Source organism: Urocitellus parryii, chromosome 1 (assembly GCF_045843805.1).
Source record: "Urocitellus parryii isolate mUroPar1 chromosome 1, mUroPar1.hap1, whole genome shotgun sequence".
NCBI lineage: Eukaryota > Metazoa > Chordata > Mammalia > Rodentia > Sciuridae > Urocitellus > Urocitellus parryii.
The window spans coordinates 51,775,002-51,795,457 of record NC_135531.1 but is presented as its reverse complement, the minus strand read 5'-3'; the positions used below and the strand labels follow the sequence as shown (position 1 = coordinate 51,795,457).

General features: G+C 32.8%; 1 protein-coding gene and 1 pseudogene across 1 annotated transcript in view; one reads left to right on the top strand and one right to left on the bottom strand.

Annotated features, from left to right (window-relative positions):
- Positions 1-20,456, top strand: part of Adamts6 (ADAM metallopeptidase with thrombospondin type 1 motif 6) — a 275,254-nt gene that overhangs the window by 40,138 nt on the left and 214,660 nt on the right. The gene's annotated exons all lie outside the window — the stretch shown is intronic.
- On the bottom strand, positions 3,460-5,114 carry LOC144255360 (eukaryotic translation initiation factor 3 subunit H-like; annotated as a pseudogene).

The window sequence follows — 20,456 nt, the reverse complement described above, 5'->3', positions numbered from 1 at the left end:
GAGTGATATGTTTTTTTTCCCATCCTTTCCTTCAGTTTTTGGATGTCTTTGCCTATGAGGTGAGTCTCTTATGTTTTTTAGTTTAATCTTCCAGTCTGTGTCTTTTGATTGATGAATTTAGTCCATTCATGTTCAAGGTTATTATTGAGGTCTGATTTGTATTCCTGGTCATTTTGGTTTATTTATAGTTTTTAATTTGAATTAGTTTCTCCTTTGATTGACCATTTTTTAATGTAGTTCCCCTCTTTGCTGGTTTTCACTTTTTCTTTTCATCTTCATGAAATATCTTATTGAGTATGTTTTGTAGTGCAGGCTTTCTAATTGTGAATTCTCTTAACTTCTGTTTATCATGGAAAGTTTTTATTTCATCATCAATTCTGAAGTTCAATTGTGCTGGATATAGGATTTTTGGTTAACATCCATTTGCTCTTGGAGCTTGGTATATGTTATTCTAGGATCTCCTATCTTTGAGGGTCTGAGTTGAGAAGTCAGCTGAGATCTGTATTGGTTTCCTCCATATAATATCTGGAATTTTTCTGTTGCAGCCTTTAAATGCTATCCTTATTCTGTATGCTAGGCATTTTCATTATAATGTGCCTTGTTATATTTTTGTACATATTGATTCCCGTAAGCCTCTTGTATTTGATTTGTCATTTCATTCTTTAGACTTGGGGAATTTTCTGATATTATTTTATTGAAAAAATTGTGCATTTCTACCGGGTATGGTGGCTCACGCCTGTAATCCTAGTGGCTCAAGAGGCAGAGGCAGGAGGATCACGAATTCAAAGCCAGCCTCAGCAATTTAGCAAGGTGCTACACAACTCAGTGAGACCCTGTATCTAAATAAAATACAAAATAGGGCTGGGGATGTGGCTCAGTGATCAAATGCCCTGAGTTCAATCCCCAGTACCAAAAAAAAAAAAAAAAATTTGGCTTCATTTTCCTAGTTTCTGACATCAATAGGAGCTTAGTAAATGTATGTTGAGTAAAATCAAACTAGCCCCCAATAAAATGTGTCTTCTTGCAGTGTGGTGTCCTACATCAGTGACCTCAAACTATGGCTCTCACGTAAGCTATGAATCCTGGATGGCATATTGAGTCAGTAGTCAGGAGGAGGACCTTTTTCTGCAATAGGTTGATTTTTTTCTTAGAGAAGCAAAATGTTTTGGGGAATTTTCTATGAAACCATTCTAGAAAATAATCCAACAGTGTCTTGCCCAGTTTTAAATATTATAAAAACAAGGTGGGAGAAGAAAGGGGAGGTTTTTAAGAAGGCACACTGAAATTTTTTTCAACCTTGGTTTTCTGCTTTGCCTTCTGCTGCATAAAGTATCTTTGGAACTGAGCCTCTTTAATTTCATTTCTTCAAAGAATAAAACTGGGAATCCTGGGGTATGTGGGAGAGCTATTGTCTAAGCTTGCAGATTTGAACCAATCCTTTTTTTCAGCTTTGTATTTCAGCTCTTCAAAAAGGTGATTAATTATTGATTTTTTCCATTTCCTTTTAGCAAAGATAATTTTACTAAATTATCTAAATTAACTTTGCCTTAAAATAAGGTTGATAGTAATATGCTGAAATTATCAGCCTTTATAAAGACAATTGAAGTTATGTGCTGACAGTGATGAAGTTATAAGAGTAGAAAAAGTTTTATTAAGTTTAAAATAAATTAGTAAATATAATTGTATTGACTTCATGGAATACACTTTGGTAATAACCTTTGTTGAGTAATGGTTCTTTAGATTATCTACTTTCTTAAAGTACTACCTATATAATCAGAAACAATTGATGTACATAATCTGTAGTAGTTTATAATTTTGTTTATGAACTCATGATTATTCAAATAGAATTATTGTGCATATTTTTTACATTAAATGTAGTACTAAGTTTGCATTTTTTGAGTTTTCATAACAGTAGTCCAATTAATGATTTAATTTTAATTTTGTCCTGTTACTTTCATTCATCCTGATTAATCACTTGATATTATGATGATAAATAATATGTATATAGCAAAGGGGAGAAAAGATTTCTCTTCTTGACCATCAAAAGGTTCATAGCTATCAGAAAAGACAGATGAACAAGAAAAAGGCACACAAAGTCATTTAAGTTTTATATGACACAGGAACTTTCACAATAAAGACTCAAAGAAACAGAAAACTTGATATATTTTTATGCCAGATCTGATGCAGAGGTGGATAATTGTGGAGAGATATGATTGCACAAAACAGTTATGATCTGTTGGTACTAAATTGTGGGTAGCTCAGCAAGGCTGTTTGTTCAGATTCTTTTTTGTTTCTCCATCTTCAGAGATAAAGACATTCTTTTCCTCTGGGCATGGAGAGGACTGCTCTGGAATGATGGTCTTAAGGTCTATTTTTAGGGGCAAGGTTAGTTAGGGTTTGTGGCCTGCTTCAGGAGAGAAGGACAAAGGGAATTCTTTCTAATTTCTATGGCCTGTTTCAGGGGAGAGGAAAGTAGGAGAAGGTCAGAGAGATCATCCTTTTGCTCTTTTCTAAATTTCCTTCAATTTAAAATATTCAGTGTACCTGAACATTATTTTTTGGGGTAGTATATACTGACTCTCCTTAATAATAAACTTATTTTAAATCTCAGGGTTTTTTTTTTGTTTGTTTTTGCTTTCTCTTTTCTCACTGATCCTATTCTTCCCAAAGGCAATTCCTCATTTCCTCAAGTTAACTCTTTCTTCAGTTATCTTTCCTCTGATCCATAGTTGAGTTAGGAAGAAAAGTTTGATTTCCTAATTTTACACAAGGATTGCTTAATATAGAGCAGACATGTCTTTTGGATTTCACCCAGGTAAACTCTCCTCTCTTGGAAGTCAATAGATTTACCATCTTCCAAGGTACTTTCCTGGATCCCCAGGAAAATTCAAATATGTAAGAAAAAAAGTTTAAATGATTTGTAGATAGAAAGAAAAAGGAAGCATATTATCTGCCCAACTTGTGTGTAGAATATAAATTGAGGACTCTAATTTTAGTACTTAGCAGGTAGATAAGTACTCCTTGAGTTCCTTTGGCATGTAGGTACTTTTACTTTTTAATAGTGTTGTAAAAAAATAATGATTATATTTATGACTCTGTTGATTAAATGAAAATGACTAAAAAGAGTAACACTTCCTAGTATGTGCTTAGTGAACCTTTCTAGTGGGAACAGAGGCAGGAATTGAATCTACTTAAGTAATGATTTTTACTTTTGGAAGTGAGCCTGTTGGTATTACTTCACCCCCACAAATGAAATCTTAAAACAGGGAGATATAAATTTCTTTTTTTTAAACCAAATGAACAAAAAATCAAGATTTTATTTTAATATTGGCTGGAAATACATTACAGTCAAAAAAAGGCAGTGACATTAAAAGGATCCTCTGTGTTTTTAAATCTCCAAATATCTTTCTTCCAGGAATTGACCTGGTATGACCTCAAGAGTCCACTGTAACTCCTTTCCTATAATCTACCTTTTCTTTGCTGCAATCTTGCATGAGCCATGAAGAGTTTGCCTATTTGGGGCAGTGAGTTCTTAGATGTTCTGGTTGTAAGTGTTAATTTGGTCTGCAGTGAGAATCAAATCCATCATGGAAGAGGCCTGGATGGCTTGAAGAGTTTGGACAGGACTTTGGAGGAGCTGGATTCTCCTGTCTCTGGTGCTACATATTCTCCAGCTGGTGACCTTGGTGATATTGATGTTTCTATTGCTACTGTTTGCTAGCATTCCTTGTGTGCATATTATATTTAACTATGTCTTGACTTATTTCATTTCCTTTGTCCTTTAGCAATTGTAATTCTTCCCCAAATGTTTGCTGCTAGCAAGGCTGAGCAATTCATATTTATCTGCTATAACAAACTTCTCAAACTCCCAAATTAGGACACTGATCAGATATAAATTTTTAGTTAAAATTGGCACTTCTTCAAACATGTGCTCAAAGGATGCTATCTTCCTTTTTAAAAATATTTCAGGGGGAAAATCCTTCATTGCCAAAACTTCCATCAGTTTAGGAGTCAGTTTGCCTTTAGTGAGAGAGAGACCCTTTGGCAGTTTTTGTGGTATTGTAAAGGAGAACAACAGCTTCTTCCACAGCATGTTGGTGACTCAATTTGAGAATCTAGAAGCACCCAGGTGATGAAGGAGCCATGGTATGTGTGCTGGCATCAGCCCACAGAGAGATAATCAGTGTTTACATGGCAAAGGCTTGCATCATTTTCATCTGATATTGGTCTTCATCAATGTCAGCATCATTCTCTATATTGAGGGCAAGGAAAGCAGTTGGTAATTTCAGGCTGATCTATACCCAGGCACAGAAGAACTCCTTGAACAACTTCTGTTCCTTATCTTTCTTATTGACAGTGTTTGATTATCTTTTTAGGGGGTTGGAGGGTACCAGGGATTGAACTCAGGGGCACTCAACCACTGAGCCACATCCCCATCCCTTTTTTGTATTTTATTTAGAGACAGGGTCTCACTGAGTTGCTTAGCACCTTGCTTTTGCTAATGCTGGTACTGAACTCATGATCCCCCTGCCTCAGCCTCCTGAGCAGGGATTACAGGTGTGCACCACCACATCTGGCATGTTTGATTATCTTTAATACTACCAAGCCACCTATCTGCACTCACTTCACAGCCAAATGTCCAAGGCCACCTTTACCTTGGCCTTACTCTACCACACCAATGGTGGAAGTAGAAGAGATTGTGATAGAGCTGGGGCTTTCTTTGTGGGACACCATCTTGCCAGACAGAAAAAAAAAATATTTTTTTCTTTGCTGAATTATTTGTGATTATAATTTTTAGTTGCTTTTTAAAAAAATTTACCTTCAAAATTTAAATTTTTAACAAAAAATTACCCCTTTGTGTGCCCCCACACGTATAATTTTAAATAAAAGGGGAGAATGTTCAATTGTTGTTTTGAGTCATACTGACATTTTAATCCATACCTGCAGTTAGCTGAATTTGGTTATTTTGTCTTCTCAACCAAATATATTTTTGTACTTTCTGTAAGCTCTCCTTTTACCACTGTTGTTCCTGTGCTTTTTGTGAACTTGTTATGTTTGCTATTGTTGTAATCAGTTCTAGTTTCTGGGATTGCTGCATTTATAGAAGAAACCATAATAGTTGTCTGATGGAATGGCTTAGTGAATCCTACACCATATATAAAATTGATTCAGTCCCAGGATAAAGAGAGTGATTGGTTCAACCTCTTAGATTGCATGAAGTGAAGTGGTAAGATAAAAATAAAAATGAGTAATGTATTCAATTATTTTGCTATCCAGTATAGCTTTATAACCACGACAAGTTGCTAATATTTTGAAGTAGCATTTTCATGTGCTATGGTTATCTTAAATATACTGACCTCCCTTTGAAGATGATTACAGAATATATAATTCCAGGATTGACAAGAGTTAAAATTTGGCAACTGTAGTGGAAGTAATTTATTATTTTATATTGCTAACAATGATAAGATTTTATTTTGGGGTCCAAGTTTTCCTGTAAACAATTAAAATTTATCCTATTTTAGACTAAAATTTTCTTGAAGACAAGGACCATGCTTTATCCAGAAAAGCCTGGTACTTCTGAAAGTAAATGTTTGAATGAATGTAGGAACTATGAGTATGTATGAATACATGTATGATGGATGAATGACCCTATGCAGATTATATCTGTATTTTGAATGAATGACTAGGAATGTGTGTTTTGGCTAATTATAATATTAGAGTCATTCAAATAGCTTGCACGACCATGTTTAAACAGTGACTGATAATGAAAATTTCTCTTAGTACCAATAGAAAGAAGTTATTAAATTACTGGATCTTTAAGCAAATGGGGGGAGGGTTTCAATATAGAAGTAAAATTAATGTGAAATATAAATGTGTACTAATTAAGTATAACAGATAACTAATTACAATTAAATAGTCCATAATTGAATTATATGGCAAGTATATATTTTAGTAGGCACATCTGTGTTGTGTGAGTCATTATTCTTTTACTTATTTTCTTTTACATTACTCTATAAGTCAAAACTTTTAACTTCTCTTTACCTCTAGATAGCATTCATGTTGTTGAAATGCTCTTAAATGGTATATTCTGAGACTAGTAAAATAGTATTTGTGAGTAGGCTCCCTTGATTTTGAATTTGGCCTATAACTTGCTTTGAACAATGGAATATTGAGGAAAATTCACATAGGCAGAAGTTCGAACACTGTGGCCTTTGAAAGGCATATGAGTGAAGTACTTCACATAATGACTTCTGCAGCCTCAGTACCCTAATGGGAAGGCACATGGAACAGGACTGTAGCCTAGAGTACAGCCACAGTCAACCAGTACCCTCCTTGTATTATTTCAAGTCCCTGAGACTTTGGAGATTGGTACTCATATATACAAAAAGTTTTAAAATAGAAAAGTGGCAATAAAGATTGCTTATAAAGGAGAATTAATCACAAATTACATTTTACGCAAAATTAAAACTAATTTTAGGGGCTGGGGTTGTAGCTCAGAGATAGAGTGCTTATCTAGCTTGTGCGAAGCACTGGGTTTGATCCTCAGCACCAAATAAAAATAATTAAAATAAAGGCATGTGTCCAATAACAACTTAAAAATATTTTTTTTTAAAAAAGGAATTTTAGGGCTAGAAAGAAGCAAAGAAAATGTTAACCAAGAAAATGTGGGCATTGGGATATCTACTTTTTTTTTTAGTCACATTTTTTAAATTAATTAATTAATTAATTTAAAAATTTTGATTTGTTATATATGACAACAGAATGCATTACAATTTGTATTACATACTTTTTCATATCTCTGGTTGTACACAAATTAGAGTCACATCCTTTGTGTCTTCTTACATGTATTTAGGGTAATGATGACCATCACATTCTACCATCTTTCCTACCCCTCTGCCTTCCCCTTCCTCCTCTTTTTCCCCTTTGCCCTATCTATTACTAGCCTTTGTGTATTCTTCCAGAATTTATTTGTGTATATGAAAGCTAATATATTTTCTTCTGTGGGAAAATTTTAAAGTACTAATTCAATTTCAATAGTTACAGAGCTATTCTATTTCTTTTTATTTCAGTTTTAGTAAAATTGTATTTTTTCTAGGAAATTGAAAAGTTTTCAAATCTGTTGACATTAAGATTTTTATTTTATTTTGGTACCAGGGATTGAACCCCAGGGCACTTAACCACTGAGCCACAGCCCCTGGTTCATTTTTAATATTTTATTTAGAGACAGAGTCTTGCTGAGTTGCTCAGGATCTTACTAAGTTCCTGAGGCTGGCTTTGAACTTGTAATCCTCTTGCCTCAACTTCCTGAGCCACTGGGGTTATAGATGTACATCATGGCACCTGGATTGGCATAAAGTTTTAAAAATAAGCTTTATATTCTTATCTTTTTAATCTTTAAGCCATCCATAGTTACTTCTCTTTTTTTAATTAATTAAATTTTTATGTGGTGCTGAGGATTAAACCCAGAGCCTCACACATGCTAGGCAAGGGCACTGAGCCACAACCCTAGCTCTACATCTCCTTTTTTATTTCTAATATTGATGATTTGTACTTTTGTTGTTGAAACTTTCATCATTTTTTTTGGTGGTGTTTATCTTTTATGTTTTTAAGTCCATGGTTTTGACTTTGTTTATCCTGCCTATTTAAAATCTTGGTTATGTATTTTACTGATCTCTCTCCTTATCGTTATTATTTTCCTTAGTCTCATTCTTCATTTTGCTTCCATATTTCTCACACTTTTAATTGAATGCCTAGCTCACCCACATTCTTTCCTATGCCACTCCCCCAGTATCACCACATTTGCCACAGAACAATGTAAGTTTTGATATGTAGTATTTTGGGTATTGTCTATTTCTGATTATTTTCAATTTTAGTCATATCTTGTATCTGGAGTTATTTTAAAGTGAGTTTCAAAATTGCAAACATAATGAGGGTTTTTTGTTTGTTTGTTTGTTTACCTTGTTACTAATTTTGCTTGTAGTCAGAGAAGGTCGTCTGTATGATGGTATTGACTTTTAGAAATTTGTTGAGGTTTGCTATTTAGCCTAGGGCATCATCAATTTTGTGTGTTTGAGAATCATGTATATTCTTCCAATTTTTATATGTAGTGTGATATTTATGTTCATTGAATTGAATTTGTTAATTATATTTGTTTGATTCTGTTTTTACTAAAATGTGTCAGTAAAAGATGTAGTTTATAATATATCACTGATTTGGATTTGTCAATTTACTCCTTTCTGTTGCTCTGTCAATTGTTCCCTTATGAAGTTCCTTTTAACTATTTAAATACTAGTTTGGGCTGGGAACAGCGGTGCATGCCTGTAATCCCAGTGGCTTGGGAGGCTGAGCAGGAGGATCATCAGTTGAAAGCCAGCCTTAGCAAAAGTGAGACACTAACGAACTCAGTGAGACCCTGTCTCTAAATAAAATACAAAATAGGGTTGGCTCAGTGATTGAGTTCCCCTGAGTTCAATCCCCAGTACCCCAATAAATAAATAAGTGCATACATACTAGTTTGGAATTATCTATTCCTAGTGCACTGAGCCTTTTCACATAATATAGTGACTCTATAATAAAGCTTTTTAATTTTATAGTCTGGTTTTCTTTTAGGTGGTATTTTCCCTAACTCTTTCTTTTTTTGATACCAGGGATTGAACCTAGGGGTGCTTAACTACTGAGCCACATCCCTAACCCTTTTTACTTTTTATTTTAAATAGGGTCTCACTAAGTTGCTTAGTACCTTGCTAAATTGCTGGAGCTGCCTTTGTTTGAATTTTGCAATTCTCCTGTTTCAGCCTCCTGAGCCACTGGGATTATCTAACCCTTTCTTATTATTTATTGTAGATCTACCTCTATAAATAGAAAATAGCTGAGGGTTAGTTCTTTAACCTTTTTCACAACTTCTATCTTTCAGCTGTAGTGTTTTTCTATTTACATTTGTGAATTTTTATGGTTTTGGAAGGACTTCTAGTATCTTACTTATATTTAACTCTTTATCTTCTTTAAGATGTACCTTATATATCTTTGAATTTATATTGTTCACCAGTGATGGATATTTCACAGCCATTAGATTTGCAAATATGTCTTCTCAAATATTTCTCCTGGGTCTCTTTTGACATCTGTTTAAACTTTTCATTTAGTTTTCAGTTTTCTTAATCCTCTTCCCTATATAATCTATAAATTCTAATTCTCTTTTACTGTGATTAATCTATATTTAACCTATTCACTAAATTTTTGCTTTAAAATTATATATAGTTTCTTTTTTGTAGGAGCTGTTTTCTCTGAATTCTTCCTGTTCCTCTTGGCAACTTTCCCCTTGCTTTTAAAATAGTTTATTCCATTTTAATACTCCATTTTGCTTCCACTTTCATTTTCTTCTTGTGACTGAGTTCCCCTATATAAAATAAAAAGTGGATTAATCTAGAATCACTAATTGGACTAATTTAGGAAGTATGCCTTATTTTAAGTTCAGGGTCTTTTTTTCTTAATAATAAGATAATAATGTTTTGAGACTATATACCTAATAATGGCTAAATCGGATTAGGGATAGAAAGACCAGTTTGGAGACAAGTACCATATTGTAGAATTTTAGATTGGGAAATATATGTTATTAAATAGACATATCACAAAGACACATTCGTTCTGTGTGAAAACCAAAGAGTAGTTTATATCAAATTTCAACTTGTGGGATGAGAATGAGTTTTGCATTCATAAGTATGGAAGAATTGAGTTTATTGACTTTAGAATGTGAGAGAAATAGAAGAACATTTAGGATACAAAGATACATTAGGTAAGAGAAAATACAGTCTAGCATACAATAAGTAAATGCCAATCTAGCATACAAAAAGTAAATGTTTAGCCTGGTATTGGTGCATACCTATAATCCCAGGGACTTGGAGGCTGAGGGAGGAGGATCACGAGTTAAGAGTCCAGCCTCTGCAATTTATGGAGCCCTAAGCAAGTTAGTGATACCCTGTCTCAATATAAAAAAAGAAAAGGACTGGGAATGTAGCTCAGTGATAAAGCATCCTGGGTTCAATTACCAATACCAAAAAATAAAAAATAAAAATGTATATCAGCAGGGAAAGAGTTAAAACCAAAGGAGTGAACAGACATCCAAAGGAATTAAGGTAAAAGACAAAATGCTATGGGCTGATACTGAGATATAATCAGTATTAAGTCCTAGAAATAGATGTAGAATCCATTGGTCAAGACAATATATATATATAGTTATGTGGATGGGCTCACAGCTCAGTGGCAAAGTACTTGCCTAGCACATGTGAGGCACTAGCTTTGATATAAAAATAAATAAATAAAGCAAAGGTTAAAAATAGGAATAATGAAAAAAAGACAGTATAGTTGAAAAGTCAGGATAAATAGTCAGTGAAACTATTGATAAATTCATTGAAATAAGTTAACTATTTTTCCCTATAGAACTTACTTGAGGTTCTTGTGCATGAATGTACCATTTTGTGGCTTAAAGATGCAACTTTAGTATTTATTTGATTACTGTGTTTCAAAATATATTGTAATAGGATCGTTTGTGAAAATGTTCTCAGAGGTTTAATCTGAAATGCAGCAGTAGAGGAAATAACCTCCCTACCCCCCAATGTTCAATGTACCATCCATTAATGATATGTATATCATTCATTTGTATTGTCAGAACTTTGTTATCCTAAGAATAAGAGATTTTGATAACTTTATTCACCTTTTTTTCCAGAATCTACAGTCAGTATGATAAGATAGTTTTTAAAATTCCCAGCTCACAAATAATACATTTGGTTCATAAGTGAATGAGGTTGAGTACACTTAAGTCTTTAAGAACTTGATTTTCCAACTGAAACTGCCCACTTAATTGCCTAGTTCAGGAGTTCTATAGTAGATCTTTGGGGAACAGAAGCTTTCAGAGGAAAGCTTTGATTTATTCTCTTTTCATGATCTGTGCTTCAAAGTGGAATTTTCCTTGCTTGATTACACTTAGGAGAAGAGAAGTAGTGATGAAGGGGAAAATCAAAGTAAGCTATGCTTTAAAAAGAAAAGAAAAAGTGGTCACTGCCTGAAAAACAACTTTGGCCTCTTTAGTTGTATATTGTTTCAGCTGAACCCTGTGATGAGCTCACTGCTGGTCAACTACTGATTTCTTATAAAGGATGCTGCTTTTAAACATTTTGTTATTTAGTAAAGAACAAATTAAGATGAATAGTCAATATAGATTTGTTTATTATTGGTATTGCTTCCTATATGTAAAACGTGGAAGGATTCTGAATAATGGGCTTTTACATTGTTTTTGTTGTTGTTGTTGTAGATGAACACAATACCTTTATTTTATTTATTTATTTTTATTATTTTTTTGAGGATCAAACCCAGTGCTTCACATGTGGGAAGCAAACACTCCACCACTGAGTTACAACCTTAGCCCCAATGGGCTTTTAAATTCTATTTTAAGTGTCAGCTATTAGAATCTAAGTAGTAGGTAAGATTATATTAACAATTTACCTTCAATATTTTGTGATTAAAATTGGGTAGGTAGCATCCAAAAAGATACATAACCTCTAGTGCATTAGTGTTGTCTTTTTATTCATTCTTTAATGATTTTTTTCCTAATGTAAACTTAGGATTAATTTTATTGGAATTAAAAATGCCCAAGAGAAATATTTTATCTTAAAGAATAGAGTTTATGTAAGCCCTTGCTTCTAATTCTTATTGATTTTCAGCTGAGGTTTTCAAAGATTTAAATTTAAAATGCCAAATTACAGATATATTAAAAGGGAGTAGGATGATTATTTTTAATATTAAAGAAGTTACCAATTAATGTATTAAGAGGAGTTTATCCAAATTATGTTACTTTATTACTCTATTAATTGGGGAACCTAAACAGAATTTTATTCTTTGTCCAGCAAATCAACCAATTTAATTGATACTTAGAGGAAGATTTAAAATAGGTTATTTACTTTTTCTTCCAATAGCTGTGCCTCCTAATTATTATTGTCTTCTGTAGCACCCTTTTGCCTTTTAAATAATGGTTAAACTTTAGGCTAGAATTAAAAATTACTTTACCATTTGTCCCTTTCTAACTTAATTCCCCATTACATCTAATAAATTATATTGCTCTCCAAAGGCATTCCTTTTTTCTTTCTTTTTGTTTTTTTTTAATTGAGATATAATTCATATATCATATAAAATTTACCTCTCAAAATGTTCAATTCAGTGGCCTTAGTATATTCACAAAGATGTGCAACCATCACCATTGAATTAGTCAGGATTCTCCAGAAAGACAAAGGCAGTAGGAGATATATGAGAGGGAATTTATTAGGAGAATTAGCTCAGACTTTGAGGAAGATGAGAAATCCCAGGGCAAGCTGGAACTGGGATATGAGCAGCCTGGCCCAGGCCAAGTCCAAAGGCCTCAGATCCAGGGAAGCTGATCCTAGCACCAGGAGAGAGAGGAAATCAATATTTGTGTGAGACTCCCTCTGATTGGGTAGTTCCTGCTGGCATTGAGAGCAGATTTACCTGCTTAGATCCACTGACTCTGGAAACATCCTCACAGACATACGCAGAAATAATCCCACACCAGTTCTCTAAAGTTATTCCTTAATCTAGACAAGTTGCCACATAAAATTAACCATCAGGATGGCTAATGTTTGAACATTTCCATCATCAGCTCATTCTTTCTTCCCCCTGCACTTAGGTAACCACTAATCCACATTTTTTGTTCTATAGATTTGTTTATTCTGGATATTTCATATAAAGAGAACCACACAATAGGACTTTTGGTCTGATCTATTTCTTATAATTTTTCAAAGTTCATCCATACAGGAGCGTGAAGCAACACTTCATTCATTTTCATGGCTGAATAATATTCCATTGTATGAATATATCACATTTTAGTTATACATTTCACTTGATGGACTTTTAAGTTGTTTCCCCATTTTGGCTGTTATGAACATTGCTGTTATTTATATTCAACTACAAGTTTTTGTATTGACACCCTTTTAATTCTCTTGGGTATATTCCAAAGAATGGAATTGTGGGGTCATTGATAATTCCATATTTAACTTTTTGAAGAACTCTTGATTTATTTTCCAAAGTGGCTGCACTGTTTTATGTTCCTATCAGCAGTGTTTTAGGGCTCCAATTTCTCCGCATCCTCATTGATACTTGTTATAATCTTTTAAAAAAAATTTTTTTAATTGTAGTTGGACACAATTTATTTTTATGTAGTGTTGAGGATTGAACCCAGTGCCTCGAATGTGCTAGACAAGCACTCTACTGCTGAGCCAAAACCCCAGCCCAATGTTATCATCTTTTTTTATTATAACCATACTAGTGGGTGTAGAGTGGTATCTTACTTTTTTAAAAAAAATATTTTTTAGTTGTCAATGGACCTTTATTTTGCTTATTTATATGCGGAGCTAAAATTGCACCTGGTGCCTCACTCATGCTAGACAAGTGCTCTCTCACTGAGCGACAGCCCCAACCTGTATCTGATTTTTGTTTCCATTTTCCCTAATGATGGATTATTTTGATCATCTTTTCATATGCTTATTGATAATTGTTTGTCTTCTATGGAGAAATATCTATTCACATCTTTCATCATTTCTTAATTGGGTTATTTGTCTTTATTGTTTCTTAATTTATACTAGTTGTTTAAAATTCTGTAGCCTATGCTCTTATCAAATACATGATTTGCAAATATTTTTCCAATTCTATTTTCTTTTGATTTTCTCATTAGTGTATTTTGAAGCACAAATATTTTTTATTTTCAATGGATTCCAGTTTGTCTAATTTTTCTTTTGTGCTTTTAATGCCATATTTATTATTGCTTAATACAAGGTTTTAAAGATTTAATTATATGTTTTTTGTAGGATTTAAAAAAAAAATAGTTTTTTGGCTGGTCACAGTGGCGCATGTCTGTAATCCCAGAGGCTTGTTAGGCTGAGGCAGGAGAATTGCAGGTTCAGTTCCAGCCTCAGCAAAAGTGAGGTGCTAAGAAACTCAGTGAGACCCTATTTCTAAATAAAATACAAAAAAGGGCTGGGGATGTGGCTGAGTGGTGGAGTGCCCGAGTTCAATCCCCAGTACCCTTCCACCAAATAAATAAATAAATAAATAATAGTTTTAGCTCTTACATTTAGATCTTTGATCCATCTTCAGTTAATTTTTGATATGAGGTAAGATAGGGATGAAGGATACTTTATTGTAAAAAACACATTTTCACAATTTTTGCTTTACTTAAAGTAATCTTATACTTGAGCTATTTTTTGCCTATTCTGAAACATCACAAAATTCTATCTATCCTTTTTGATCCAGCTCAAATCACCCTCAAGAAACCAAGAGTGATCTTAACTTCTATATGACTTTATATTCTTTTTGCAACACCTTTCCATCTAGTATTATATAAATGAATTTTATCCCTAAAGAAAAGCTCATAGTTTGGCTTATTTTTAATAGTTCAGTGTCGTGCAGGAAAAACCTTCTTTTGACCTTTTTAGAGTCCTGGCTGAGTCTAAAAATTAAACTGAAAAAGACAGATTAGCAGAAGAAAAGGATATAGATTTATTTAATGTAATTTTTATGTTACATGTGTCTTTATTAGAAAATACAAACTCAAAGAAATGGCTAAACTTGACAGTTTTTAATTAGGTCTGATGAAGAATGGAAAGTTGTGGGAAAATGTAATGGGACAAAGGGTATGAGTTAAGGGTGGGGTGCGGGGAAGGTTAGCAGGGTCTGTTCACTCAGATTCCTCTCAGTATTCTTTGTCCCTTCATCTTTAGAGAAAAGGATGCTCTTTTCCTCAGGTATATGGCACTTCAGGGTCTTACGACTTGTTTCTGAAGAGAAGGAGGTGATCAAAAAGTCCTTCCTATATCAGCCATTTCTCAAATTCCTTAAGTTTAACATTCTCAGTATGCAAGTCACATATCTTGGGGAATTGTGTTCTGAACCCATCTTTAGCATTTAACATTTATCATATGAATGAATTATAATAATAGACTTCTGGTCTGGTAGAGGCAAAAGGAAATTGTAATTTTATTTGTTTAGACAGGAAATAAACAGTCTAAAACACCAATAGAATAGCAGTCTTTTATGACAACTGTGAACATACAGACTATGTATTTTATCGGCCCTTTATTATCATTAATTTAATTGTTCTTGTGTAAAAATAAGATATAGTTTTATTGTAAAATAGCTTTAACATTATGGCATCAAAATATAAATGCAATTTTTATTAGATTAGAAATGGCAGATAGTAGATAAAAACATTTTGGGGGGATAGTAGAAAATTCTGCATTTATGTAATTTAACTGGATAATAAGAGTTATTAATAATATTGTTTATATTTTATCTTATTTTAAATATTAAACTTCTTTTACAGTTAGATGCTGATAGATAATATTGAACAAAGTTTACTTTAAAAATTCCTGTTGTGCTTGTTATTGGAAATATTTTGTAAAACCTGAGTAATGCATTACCCTACTAAAGAAAATTGCCTGGGAAAAGCTGTGATTGACAGTTTATGTTAAGGCTTGCAATCTTGTATGGGTATCATGCCAAGCTTTCATTTATTTACTTTCTCGAAAGTGGAAAGAGATTTAGAAAAATATAGGCTTACCACAGAGTTCCTTTTGAAAAACTATTGTCTTGTGAGAAAATGTCCAGCTGGGCTTGCCTATAGTTTTAGCCAGTGATTCTTTGAGATATGGATGCCTGTTGCTAGGTCTTCAAGGTCATTCTAAGAGGCTAGAAATTGATCAAAAGAGAAGTTCTTCTTTTGGTGCTATAGATAAGCAAATGCAGTTCTATGAACATTAACTTTTTTTTTTAAAATGAGAAATGGACCAACTATCTTTTAGTTCACATGTCTTTATTTTTTTTATTTTTTTTAAAGAGAGAGAGAGAGAGAGAGAGAATTTTTAATATATTTATTTTTTAGTTTTCAACGGACACAACATCTTTGTTTGTATGTGGTGCTGAGGATCGAACCCGGGCCGCATGCATGCCAGGCGAGTGCACTACCACTTGAGCCACATCCCCAGCCCTGAACATTAACTTTTGATATGGAAGTTACTGCTGTTTATTAAAGAACTACTAAGGAAGTTATATTTTACTAAAACTTGATATTCATAAAATAAAGTTGTAAAGAGTACCGTGGTACACATAAGACAATTGTAAAAAGCTGTATGTTTGGGATTGGGGTTATGTCTCAGTGGTAGAGCATTTGCCTCACATGCATGAGGCACTAAGTTTGAACCTCAGCATGACATAAAAATAAATAAATAAAATAAAGATATTGTGTTCATCTACAACTAAAAAGATATCTTAACAAACAGTTATATTTTCATAAAAGCACTGCTATCAGTGTTGGTTTGAATTAAAGGTATGATTTTCAATTATTTAAATTATTGATTTTCAATCATATTAATTGAATTTCAGCATTTATTTTATTTTTAGTTGTTCCATGATATAAAATATATATTTTTCATAAGCAATGTTTTTGTTTTTGACCAAAATTTTCTTAAAACAAAGCATTATATATTGTATCTTCAATATGAATCATCCATAACCTTTTTGCTAAAGCAGATATATACAAAACACCTTCTTTTCCAAATTTGCTTGTGTAGGAAAATATTATTGGTGTGTGTGCTTATAAATGTATAATGTGTAAATATTTTGCAATACCTAGTCAAGGTAAGCATAATAAAATTACTTCTTTAAAATTATTTCTAGGGCATTGTTTTGTGATATTAAATCATGTGTATTTGGTCAAATACTGTGTATATATGCACATGTGCACTCATTTATATATGTGTACATGTGTCAGTGTATTTATGCTTGTGTTTGTGTGTGTGTTTTCACACAGAAGTACTTATATATGAATCTATAATTCTAATCCATTTATCCAAGAACTACCTTTATGAATAGCTGAGGCTTCATTAGTGTTTGTCTTTCCACTGTTACAATTTAATTTTTTCTGATTCTAAAAGTTTCCATTTTATTTTAATTCTATATTCTTTCCAAAATATCATATATTAAGCATTTATTACATTAAAGATTTTTCTTCTTTTATTACCTTCCTAATGGTATAATATAGATAATTTTATTTTTTCTTTGTGCTTAAAATTTTTTACCTATAAAGATTATAATAATAATGTACTTTCCTCATTGAGTGCTTTTGAGAATTCATGTACATTTTTTAGAATAATTCTGGCTTAAGTTAATACTCTACAAGTGATAGATATTGTTAATATTTTCAAGTTTGTGGGACTGATTGTCTTAGTAGAAGACTTAATGGGATACATAGTAAGGCATCTTAAGTTCTCTCATTCCTCATACACAGTAATGTGAACTACAGAGGAATCTAGAAGTTTAGCTTGTGACAATTTTACATTAATTCACATTTATTTTAATATAAATATTTTTAATTACTGGTTATTTTTCTATCTTTTCCTTTTCCATTATACCTCTATTTTTTTTAAAATAAAATTGAATCAGCACCAAAATGCATCATATTTATCTTATTATTTTCTTACCTTGTGACCTGCTAAACTCTCCTAGTCACTTAAAGTTCAATTTGAAAACTAGCAGGACTAGCTAGCTTACAGGAAAGATTGACATCATAAGATGAGAAACAGCTGGTATAGGAAGAAAATGCTGTTGAAAAAGAATAGGATTCTATTAGATTAGAGTCATTTATAGAAATCAGGGTTTTAAACACTTTTCTTCTAATTGGAAACTTCTTATTCAAAAATAAGGAAAAGGAAGCTGTATAGCCATTATGGAAAACTGTGTAGTAGTTCCTTAGAAACAATTAAAAATAGTACTGTTATAGGATCCAGCAACTCCAGTACTGGATATTTATCCAAAGAAATGTGAAATCAGTATGTTGAAGAGATGTCAGAATTCCCATATTCATTGTAGCATGTGGAATTAACCTGAGTTCATTGACAGATGCATCGATTAAAAAATAGCATATATACACAATGAAATACTATTCACCCTTAAGAAAGGAAAGAAATCTTGTCATTTGTGACAACACAGTGTTTGACATTTATGCTAAGTGAAATAAGTCATCACAGAAAAACAAATCCACATGATTTCACTTACATGAGGACCATAAGAGTTGAAAAAGAAGTTGTCTAAATGATATCCCAGAGACGAATTAAGTCAAACTTTAAAAAGAGAGTGAAATATTGGTTGCTAGAGCTTGGGGGATAGAGATTTGGAAACAGTGAAAGGACACAAAATTTGAGTTGGGTGGAAGAAATAAGCGCAAAATATCTATTGTACATCATGGTAACTGCAGTTAATAACAATATGTTATGTACTTAAAAACTGATAAGAGGGTGAATATTAAGTTGTCTTTTCACAGAAAAATAAGTATGTGAGGTAATATATATGTTAAATAGCTTGATTTAGCCATTCTACAATATATACTTACATCAAAATTCCATATCTTGCATCATATATATATTTGGGGGAGTACCAGGAATGAATTCAGGCGCACTCGGCCCACTGAGCCATATCCTCAGTCCTGTTTTATATTTTATTTAGAGACAGGGTCTCACTGAGTTGCTTAGCACCTCGCTTTTGCTGAGGCTGGTTTTGAATTTACTATCCTCCTGTCTCAGCCTCCCAAGCTGTTGGGATTACAGGTGTGTGCCACCACGCCCGGCCATATATATAATTTTTACTTCTCAACAGAGAAGGAAAGTTAACAACTATTAGTTGTAACTTCTATACATAATTTATTCAAATAGCTCAGTATACACTGTGAGTATAATGTGATTGATTTTATATATCAAAATAATCTATATAGGGAGAGCTGTTATTTTTATAACACAGGTGCATATATTGCATTGTTGATTATCTACAAAGTCTGGGACTTGAGAGTTTGTGACATGGGCCAAGTTTGTTTTGGGGACTACCAAGTCTTCTTTTTTATGCCATTTCTCACTCCTTTTCACCTGCCAGTATTATGTATTTTCTTTTCTTTCAAGCACAAATAGGTTTGTTTGTTTGTTTTTTTTTTTAGAGAGAGAGAGAGAGAGAGAACTTTTTTAATATTTTTTTTTTTAGTTTTCGGTGGACACAACATCTTTATTTTATTTTATTTTTTAATGTGGTTCTGAGGATCGAACCCATCGCCTCGCCCATGCCAGGCAAGTGCACTACTGCTTGAGCCACATCCCCAGCCCCACAAATAGTTTTTTAAGAAAAAAATATGATGAATTCAATTGAATGAAGTTTTATAATTTTCTGAAACCAAAAATGGTGTATTGTGTTTTCCTTTCTAGAGTATGTGATTTTAATAGAAAAGAAATCTTTTAAGTAACTTAGACTGCATATATTGAAAAACTATGTTAAATATATTTTCTTAATTACAACTCATGTGAAGAATCTTACATAGTGAATTAAAATTGGGAGAATGTGTTATATGAATGAAATTATTTATTTTTATTGAGCACTTATTGTGAATTGCATTCTTAGTGCTGAAGCACAGCAATGCACAAATGAAATTCCAACTCTCTTTTGAAGAACTTATGTTTTAGTAAATTACAAAGATAAAAAGCAAGATAAAAATAAGGTAGGTATTGATAAATGCAAGAAAATAATAGAGTCTGGGTAGTCATATAAAGTGTTTACATATGAGTGTGGGAATTGCCATTTCATATAGGATGGTCAAGAAAGCATTTCTTAAAGGTGGCATTTAGTTAGAGACTAATCTGAAGTGATGGAGTAACTAAACCATGTGGATATGGGGGGAAGGCATTCTGATTAAAGGGAACAGGAAGAGGAAAAGTTTGGAATCAGAAGCAAGTTAAACATATTCCAGGAATAAGTAAGAGACCAATGTGGCAGTAGCTAAATGATGGGGAACAAGACCGAAGCTAAGATCATATAAGTTCATGTAGGTTCATAGACCAAGTCAGTTATGACATTGGAAACCATGATAAAGATTGTCTTTTTTACTCTGAGTTAGAAAAAAAAGGCTTCTGAATGGATAATACATTATAGAGGATCCAGGATAAAAGAATTACCCCTTAAAAGTTACTGAATATTTCCACTCACACACAATAGGAACTTGGGCCAAGGTAGCAGCAATGGAGGTGGTGAATAGTCCCATTCTAAATATATACTTAGAAGGTAGAGTCAACAGATTTTCATAATTTCATGGAGGTATGGGAGAAAGAGGTTAATGAAAATATCAGTTTCAGACTGATTATTTGAATGGAGTTGCTTTTTACAAAGGAAAGTATGCTCTGAAGAGTAGGTTTATAAAGGAAGATCAAGAGCTTATTTTAATTTTGCTGATTTTAAGATGCTTATTAGATAGCCAAGAAGAAATATTAAATAGCCAACTGGATAAATGGATTTCAGTAAGGAGAATGGCATTGGAATTAACAATTTGTGAGACATCAATATACAGATGGAATTTAAAGCCATTGAGC